Genomic DNA, 10,063 nt, shown 5'->3' with positions numbered 1-10,063 from the left:
CTTGATGTAAATTGGCTCCCCTGATCTGTTACAATTTCTCTTGGGACACCAAAACGAGTGAAAATATCCTCAAAAAGAAATTGAACAACTGAATTTTCAGTAGCAGAAGTCAATGCTTTAGCTTCTACCCACTTAGTAACATAATCAGTACAAACCAATATATATCTCTTTTGCTTGGATGGTGGATTAATTGGTCCAACAAAATCTAGAGCCCATTTCTCGAAGGGTTCGATGCATACCTGTGGCTGTAGTGGCATTTCATTTGAAAGAGTTGGTCTTCCAACTCTCTGAAAACTGTCACACCTTCTAACATATTGCTTTGCATCCTTAAAGAGAGAAGACCAATAATATCCTAAAGAAAGGATTTTATAGGCTGTCCTCTTATCAGCAAAGTGTCCGCCACAAGGTTCGTCATGACATGCCTTAAGGATGTCAGGCATTTCATCCTCCCGTACACATCTTCTGATCATAAAATCTGGCCCTGTCTTGAACAATTCATTAGAAATCCAAGAATAATGTGAACTCTCCTGAATGATTTTCCTTTTCTCATTAGGAAATAAATGTAAAGGTAACTTTCCAGTAACTAAATAATTAGCAATATCAGCATACCAAGGAGTTTTGGTAGTTACTGCAAACAAATACTCATCTGGAAATTTATCCTCTACAGGAGAATCCTCATTAGTGTTTTGAATTCTAGACAAGAAATCAGCTACTGTGTTCTGTTTACCTGGTCGATCTAACACAGTTATGTTGAATTCTTGTAAAAGCAAAAGCCATCTTGTAACTCTACCATTAGTGACTGGTTTGTTCATGAGGTATCTAATGGCAGAGTGATCAGTATGGACAAAGGTTTCATAGCCGGTTATATAATGTCTAAACTTGTTTATAGCATGAACAACGGCTAGAAATTCCTTTTCAGTAACAGTGTAATTTAACTCAGTAGGAGTCAAATTCTTACTTGTGTAATAAATGGCATAAGGGATCAAATCCTTTTGTCCCAAAACAGCTCCTAAAGCTGTATCTGAAGCATCAGTAGAAATGTGGAAAGGGAGTTTCCAATTTGGACCCCTTAGAATGGGTGCTTCAGATATTCTAGTCTTTAAAGCTTCAAAGGCAGATTGACATTCAGGATCCCACTTAAATTCACAATCTTTAGTAAGTAGTTTGAAAAGAGGGGATGCTATCTTAGTGAAGTTTTCAATAAATCTTCTGTAATAACCAGTAAACCCAAGAAAACTTCTAACATCTCTTTGGCAATTTGGAACAGGTAACTTAGAGATGACTTCGACTTTAGATCTATCAACTTTGATTCCATCTCCTGAAATATGATGTCCTAAAACAATCCCTTCAGTAAACATCATAAAACACTTTTCATGACTTAAAGAAAGATTTGTTTCCTTACATCTTACCAGTACTTTTTCCAAATTTTCCAAAGCTTCTTCAAATGTATTACCATAAACTGTGAAATCGTCCATGTATACCTCTACACAATCATGAATCAGATCTGAGAATATTCCTAACACAGCCCTTTGAAATGTAGCGGGTGCATTGCACAATCCAAAAGGGAGTACTCGGTAGGCAAAAGTTCCCCAAGGACAAGTAAAGGTGGTTTTGTCTTGATCTTCAGGTGCTACCTGAATCTGATTGTAACCACTAAAACCATCCAAGAATGAGAAATACTTTTTACCTGCTAAAGTGTCTAGTACCTGATCAATAAAAGGTAGAGGGAAATGATCCTTTAAGTTTGCCTTGTTCAATTCTCGATAGTCAATGCAAACTCTCCATTTACCATTCTTTTTGGGCACTATAACCAAGGGAGAAACCCATTGGCTATCTGAAATGGGGTAAATGAAGTTTACCTTGAGCAATTTCTGAAGTTCTTCTTTCACAATTTCCCTAAGATTTGGATTCATCCGTCTTTGTGGCTGCCTAATAGGTCTGCTGTTTTCTTCAATATAAATGTGATGAATACAAGTCTTAGGGTCGATTCCTTTCATGTCAGTGTATTCCCATGCAAAGGCAGTGGAATGTTTTTGCAACAGTTTAGTTAATTCTTCTTGTTGTGGTCTTTCCAAGTTCTTGTTAATGTTCAATGTTTTTCCTGGAAAGATTTCAACTGTAGAACTACCAAAATCTTCCATTGAGAAGAGAGACATCTGTCTAGAGGAGAGATATTCAATGTCTGCATCTAACTGAAACTGTGTAGAGTCATATTCTAAAGGTGTTTCAAAATTTTCTAATGTATTTAGAATCTGACTGTCCTCACTAATCTCAGAGATGGTTAGAACAGGTTGAAGAGTATCCTCATCATCGACCCACTCATCTTCTCCTATTTCTGTTATTGCCTTTGCGGGAGGATACAAGTTGAATTTCTTGGTAGAATTACCATCTGATATATACATGTCTCCAGACCTACAACTTATGAAAGCATTAGCTGTGGCCAGCCAAGGTCTTCCTAAAATAAGAGGATGTCCTCCTAGATTGTTCTTGGGAGTTAAAATCATAAAATCAACTGGATACTCCCAAGAGTCTAGTGAGACTGGAATATCTTCCAATACACCATCAGGTTTGATGATTGATCTATCTGCAAGTTGCAGCAAAGTAGGTGTAAAGAGAAGGTTAGGAAGATTTAACTGATCCATGGTCTGTCTACTCATGATGTTGATAGCGGCTCCTAAGTCAATCAAAGTATTTGGGATTTCAACCCCATTAATATGAGTTTTAACAATAGGGCTACCGGGATCCACATACTTTTGCATGGTAATCTTACCCATCATAATGTCTGCAATTTTTCCAACTAGATGTATCCTTTTGGTATCTCTGGTTTTCTTTCCTGTTTTTTTCAAGCTCAACTCCTTTATTGTCTTTGCTAGGATGGGAATTTCCTTAATGGCTGTTAACAAGGGAATCTTGATACAGACATTTTTCAATTCATCTAGAAAGTCATAGTTAGGCAACCAAATTTGTTTTTCCACCCCCTTGTCAATTTGTAACCTTTCAAGGAAAGGAGGTGTAGTTGAAGATGTAGGTTGCTCAACTATGGGAGTTGATTCTTTTTCTTTTTCTTGAATGCTTGGGTTTTGAAGGGATGCTTCAGAACCCTTATTGATTTTGAGAGATTCTTCCTCGGAAATGCTTGGTTGTTGAGCACTTGTAGAAGGTTGGTCTAGGATTCTACTTGATCTGAGTTGTACCTCATTGAGAGGAACAACCATATAGGTAGGAAATGGTTGTCCTTCCATGAATGGTTGACCTTCCATCACATAAGCATTTTGAGGATTCCTATTATTGGGGTTTGGTTGAGGCTGAGAAGGAAGTTGATTTGGCCTCTGTTGAGATTGTAGCAAGAGTTGAGAATTTTGATTTTGTGGAGGAGGTTGTTGTTGTTGTTGAGGGAATGGCAATGACAGTTGTTGACCTTGATTTGGAAGTTGGGGAGCTTGCTGATTCTGAAAGGATTGAGGATATTGATAGAATTGGGCAAATCTCCCATAAGGATTTTGCATTTGCATGCTTTGCAACCATGCTTGGAAAGGATTTTGTGGTTGTGACCAAGGTTGTTGCCAAGGATTCCAATTTGGTGGGGGTTGGAAATTCATAGAGTTGTTAAACCCTTGATTTTGCTGCCCCTGCCAAGGTCTTCTTGCAACAAGACAAAGAGATTCAAGCGTGCTTGGATCTTCTTGAAAGACTGCTTTGAGCCCAGGGATTGAAGGACAATCCTTGGTCTCATGAGTTTCTGAGCAAATTACACAGGTTTCCACAACTTGTGCTTCCAAGGGACATTCCCTTAAAGCATGCTTCTTTCTACACTTCGGGCAAAAGATAGTCATAGCCTCGGCTTCTGCTTTTTGTTTATTTTGAATCTTAAGGGTATCAATTTGTTCACTAAGACTCCCTAAGATGTCAGTTTTAAATTCATCTAGCATATTACCGATTTCAGCCCTACTCACTGATCCTGTTGCAGATTTATTTGCCCTAAGGAGAGAAGGATCTCTAGGCCTTTTTTGAGTTTTTGATTTGCCCCTTGAGAGATGGATACAAAGTTTGCTATATCATTGAGAGAAAGTTGAGAAATATCCCCTTTCCCCATCATGTTTAAGATATCTATCCATTCATCCCTAATGGCTTTTAATAAGAGGGCTTTTAAGGTCTCTTCATCCAAGGTACTCATTTTTGCTCTTTTTAAGTTATATTGAAATCTCTCAAGTAAATCTTCTAAGCTCTCATCTTCTTTTTGCATCATTTTAAAAACCTCGTCCTTGTGATTAGTAGGCATACAATAGTCCAAATACCTATCCAAAAAGGTTTGTTTCATTTCATCCCAAATCCTAATGGATTGAGTAAGTAACCCCATGAACCATTTCAAAGCTTGATCTTTTAATGTTGATGGGAACAGTTTGAGTTTCTGAGTATCATCCAGATAGTCATAGGTTCGACACACAACTTCAAATTCAAACAAGAATGTTTCAGGGTCCTCAGTTCTTAACCCATGAAAATTTGGGAGGACGGATGGTGATATGTTTTTCATGGTGGCTCGGGAATCCTCATTAACAATGGGAAACCCAAATGAGTTATCCCCATCTCTATTTCCTCCAATGGGACCTCTACCTCCTCCATTATTATTGTTATTTCCTCCTCCTCCTCTACCTCTACCTCTACCACCTCCTTCTTCCTCTGCCATGATGATTCTCCTAGGGATTTCAAAATCTTCTGGTTCTTCTACAAAGGGTGAATGAGAAGAGATTTCTCCTTCTTCTTCAGGTGAGTCTATTTCCTCAATCACAATTGGTTTTCTTGTAGGAGAAAGAGAAGAGTCTCTTCCAGGTTCAAACTCAATAGAAGGTGTAGGAGAGTCAACTCTTGGCTCTTGAATTTCAGGAATTCTAGGACTAGGAGTTTCGGTTGGAGATAAGGGAGGTGTCTCTTGTCTATCTCTTGAAGCAGATGGACTTGTAAAAATTGAACTTCGAGCTCTAGCTAAAAACCTTCCCCTAGAATCTCTAGCTCTATGCATGTCATTTTTATTTTATCTTCAAGTCAAGTTAATAGTTCTTTTTCTGATCTTCCAGGTCACTCTAGGTGCAAGAAGAGAGCATACTCAAGAAACTATTAAATCAATAACTTTCTCCTTTCTGATCCTCCAGATCACTTCAAAGTGCAAGAGGAGAGCATACTTAGATAGGCTATTAACTTCTTTTCTTGAAATTTTATGTTTTTTTTTTCTAAGAATATGGCTACTTAATTTCACTTCCCCGGCAACGGCGCCAAAATGTTTATTCAATTTAGTGTTATCTAAATTGCTAGTATTAATTGTCAACCCGGGGCTCGTAAGCTGATGAAGTGAAAGTGTACTATATGTACTTAAGCAACCTCTTAGAGCTTTTTTTTATCGTTGGGGTGTTGTTGTGGTTAATTTATCTTCCTAAAATGAAGTGGTGATTTATAAACAGATGAGTGATAGTGTGTGATTAGTGATTGCTAACTACTTGCTTGAAAGGAAATGCTTGAAAGAAATAAATAACTTGAAAATAACTTAAAAGCAAATAACCACTTCCAATGGCACTAGACACCATTCATGCTGCTGCAAATAAAAGAAAAGAAAGTCACTTTTAAAATCAAAGATAATGATTATCTCTCCCTAACTCCCTACTTCAAACACATAGTGCTGTGTAAAGTACGATTAAGAAGTAGCTCAAGTTGAATTAGAAAAGTGATTAAAAATAAGAAAAATATACTTTAAAGACTAGTGATAACGTTTTGCTCTTTCTAACTCTCTACTTCCGCCATATGTACTATGCAAAGTATGATTAGAAAGTAGTGAAAGATTAGTCTAAAAAGCACTCAAAGCCAACTGCAAATTAGTGGTATTCTGATCCTTAAAAGATAGCAATTTATGATAACAGATCATTCATGTGTTAGCAGAACTTTGAGAAATAAAACTAAAAATCAGCTATGAAAAACAAAGGCAACAACTTGAACCTGTCAACTTCAAATACCATTAGTTTGTAAAGCAAATACACAAACATAAAAACAAATCCCGGGCTAAAAATCTGTAAGGAAACAATACTGATCAGCTTGAAAGAAAAGAAATCAAATAAATCAAACTATACATGTTTAAAGAAATGCTGAATGAAAAAAATAAAGAAATGCTGAACATGAAATACTTTACAGAGGCTAACATGAATAGGGGCCCTCTACTCATTCAGCCACAAGAAGACTTAGGGAACTGAAAGCTTCAAAACAACACTATTTCTATTGCTCCATTTGCAGAAATATACAAAACAGAGTGCTAGAACAGCACTATAAAAACAGAGTTTGCAAAAGCTCTTAAAATTATCACAAGTTCAGAAAGTACAGCCACCAAAAAGTAAAATAAGCGTACGCAGACGCAGGTATATATAAGCATCTGAAGGATGGTCTACACGTACAGCTAATAACTGAAAAACAACTAACTGTAATGCGTATTTAAGGTTCATTGACACATCATAAGGCTGCGTGGATGAGCTGGAGGTTCTGTCGTCATGGGCAATGAATTCCATGCTGGATCATGTCCCCTACCACCTGCAAAACGCGAACAAGTCACCGTTTGAGCTGCCGTGACCTAACAGCTTACAATCACCGTTGAGCTGCCTTTATTTGACCATAACTTGACTAGTTTTGACTAGCGGTACGGATGACATGGATGGTTGAACAAATGGCACAGGAACCTCGAGCACGTTGATACCTAGGTGCCCATGTGGCTCATTTAGAAAACTGACACGTGGAACCTTGAGTTTAACAAAAAGGTTGCAGGATCATCAGATGGCTGCGGGATCGCTGAATGGCTGCGGGATTGCCAGACAGCTGCGGAATTCCTGCAAGTAAGTCAAAATCTAAACAAAACAGTCATCCATTAGCAAAACTTACTTGATCATGCTTAATGACACCTAATGTAATGATCTGGGTGGTTTTACAGTGAAAATGAGGCAAAAGTGAAGAAAAGATGAGGAAAAACTGAGGGAAATGGTAGACAAGTAGGTGTAGAGTAGAGGCTCTACAGAATCCTCAGATGACGTTACAACCCTTTGAGAAATGGGCGATAGATTTTGTGGGATCCATTCAGCCCCAAGGAAAGACATGAGCAAGATGCATTATCACCACGATAGAGTATTTGACTCATTGGGTAGAGGCACAACCTGTGAAGGATTGCATGAGCATGACTGCTATGAAGTTCCGATTTGAGAATGTATTGACGCAATCTGGCTGTCCTAAGATCTTGATGAGTGATCGTGGTACGCACTTTCTGAATGAGATGATCAATGCGCTAACAGAGGAATTTCATGTATATCACCAGAAGAGCACGCCTTATTACTTGCAGGCTAACAAGACGGTGGAAGCATTCAATAAAGTACTAGAGAGACCAAGGTTTGCAATGCTTAGCGAAGTGATTGGGACCTATGCATACCTGCAATACTATGGGATTATCGAACGACATGCAAGAAGTTGACTGGATAAGCCCATTTTAGGCTTGTCTATGGTGTTGAAGCGATAATGCCTAGGAATATATTATGCCTAGCTTGTGCATAACAACGCTCACAGGTATGACGGATCGCAGAGCCTTGGAGGAAAGCCTCACACAACTGAATGAGCTTGAGGAAGAGAGATTTATAGCTAGATTTCACCAACAGGTCCAAAAATAACGCGAAAAGGCATGGCATGATTGACATATTAAGCTACACATCTTTAAGGTAAATGACTTGGTTTTGTTATATGATAGTAAATTTGATAAATTTCCATGAAATTTTAGGATGCACTAGTTAGGGCCTTATGTCATCAAGGATATTACTGACGGAGGAGTGGTACAGTTGGTCAATTTGAATGGAGATCCCTTCCAGGAAAGGTGAATGGTAGTCGACTGAAGCCATACACCGACGGTCTGACCATTTGACTAGATGAAGGTACCATAGTCTTAGCACTCTAGGCAGCTGAAAGGAGGCACGGGACTATAAACTACATTGACTGGGTTTGGGATTTGCGCGATTGTAGGATGGTGCGAAGCAAGGAAGTGTCACAGGGTCTGCGGCAGCGCAGAGGGAGCTGCGCTACCTAGGAAGAAATCATGCAGGTCGGCTGGAATGTGACTGTTAAAGTCACTATTCATGATTTGACGGTTGAAATGTGGCCAAATGGAGCGGGTGACTGAAATTTAAGACGAAATTTATGCTTAGATCCTTGAAAATCTACCGCAAATCTGGCATTAATGAACCAAATTTGCGGGGAACGGTTGGATTTGAATTCAAAATGCCCTATAAATTACAAGTGGCTGTCAAACGAAAAACACTTGGCATTTTGAGAATTGATTTGTTGAGCTCTCAGGCACCCATGAACCGAGAATTATTCGAGACTTTCAAGGAGACTCCTAAATTTGGAAATAGATGCAGAAGTAGCTACTCCGGAAGTGGCCGAAGTATTGGCAGAGGTCCCTAAATCACTAAGGACGCCGAGACCAAAGCCAAGCCCAATGAAGGAAATTGTGAAGGATAAGAAGGGCAAGTAGCCTACCATACCAGTGTGCACATCGCCAAGAAGAAAACCACCGAAGCCTACTGTGTAGGAAAAGGGAAAATCCATAAACTTAGAACCAGAGGATGAAGATATTGAAGACATCCCGATGGATGACGAGGATGTGGGAGTCGAAGTAGAGGAAGTTGAGACCCAGGGGCCAGACCCTATTACTCAGTTGTCGAAGTATGTCCCTCTACGCAAGCCTAAGTCCAAAGTGCTGAAGGACATTGATGAGAGTAAGACTCCCCTGCAAACCGCTCTATTGCGGATGACATTGTTTTCAATGGTCTGCGCTTGGCATGAGTGCCGCTGTTGAAAATTGAAAACTGGGACTTGGTAGACCACGAAAAGTTCCCACATTTGGCGATCGAGCAGTTGATGCGCCGCATCATTGACATGAATTTGGGAATGACTGCATTGGAGCTGCGGAAGTGGCTCAAGGGAGTAGAAAAGGCACGGTTGCTCAACTTGCTCTAGGTGTTGTACTACAACCACACCTCGGTAATAGTTTTGGTCATCAAGCGGTGATTGTGCGTCCTTCGGTCGCACTAGACCTCCTTGAAGTAGCAAAGTACGCTTTGATATGGGCGACCAAGGATGTGCAGCGAGTCAGGGATAACAAGATATTTTGGATCTTGATGGAAATGAATATTTGGATGGCCATCAATCGCAAGTTGCAATTGTCACCTACGGTGTACGCCAACCTGCAGGGCTACGCCGAATTTAAGGCTGAATTTCATCAAGTATCCATCAGGGCACGAAAGGAACCTGCAAAAAAATGACACGACTCGCCATATTTGGCAACAGATGATGACATTGATGCAGTGCTTAATCAATGGCCAGCAGGGTGGTGCTTGCCAACATATTTGGCAGTGGGCAGAAGAAAGTCCACCGCATAGAAGAAAAAGGAGGAGGCCAAGCTTAAGATGACACACCTGGTCGAGAAGAGGAAAAAGGAGGCCGTTGATAAGCCTCAGGCGGAGCACGAGGCCATGAAGAAGACAAGTGGGACAGAGCGGGGCTCTGACAAATGCACGAGGTCACCTTCACCTAAGGCCGAGGAGGAAACAGATGAACAACATGGCGCGGACCCTCAGGAGACGTCTAGCTACATCAGGCACCCAAGAGAGCTGGATAAAGGAGGACCCATGAAGAAATCAAAGGAGACCAAGACCTTGCTGGACCCCATTACATTAAAAGAGGGCGATTTACATGATATCGGTGACATAGTGAGCGATGTCACCATGGAGGCCCTGCAACAGTTTGAATAGTAGTAGCAAATCATCTTAGGGTCTAGCCAGATAGAGTTGTAGGAGTTGTAGACCCACGTGTTGCAGGCTGGTACGGTGTCTACTAGCCTGGCTATCGAAACTTCAGAGGCTGTCGATATGCTGCGCATGAAGACTTCTAATGTGATAGTGCTGTCGGATGGAGCACTGACCACAGAGGAGGCTGATAAGCCCACTATCAATGCCCTAAAGGGAGTAGGGTTGAACCTGGCAGCGCTCCCATGCGA

Source organism: Pinus tabuliformis, chromosome 8 (assembly GCF_031772625.1).
Source record: "Pinus tabuliformis cultivar Carrire ecotype Pingquan chromosome 8, CPIR1, whole genome shotgun sequence".
Taxonomy (NCBI): domain Eukaryota; kingdom Viridiplantae; phylum Streptophyta; class Pinopsida; order Pinales; family Pinaceae; genus Pinus; species Pinus tabuliformis.
Note: the sequence above shows the minus strand (reverse complement) of the source record.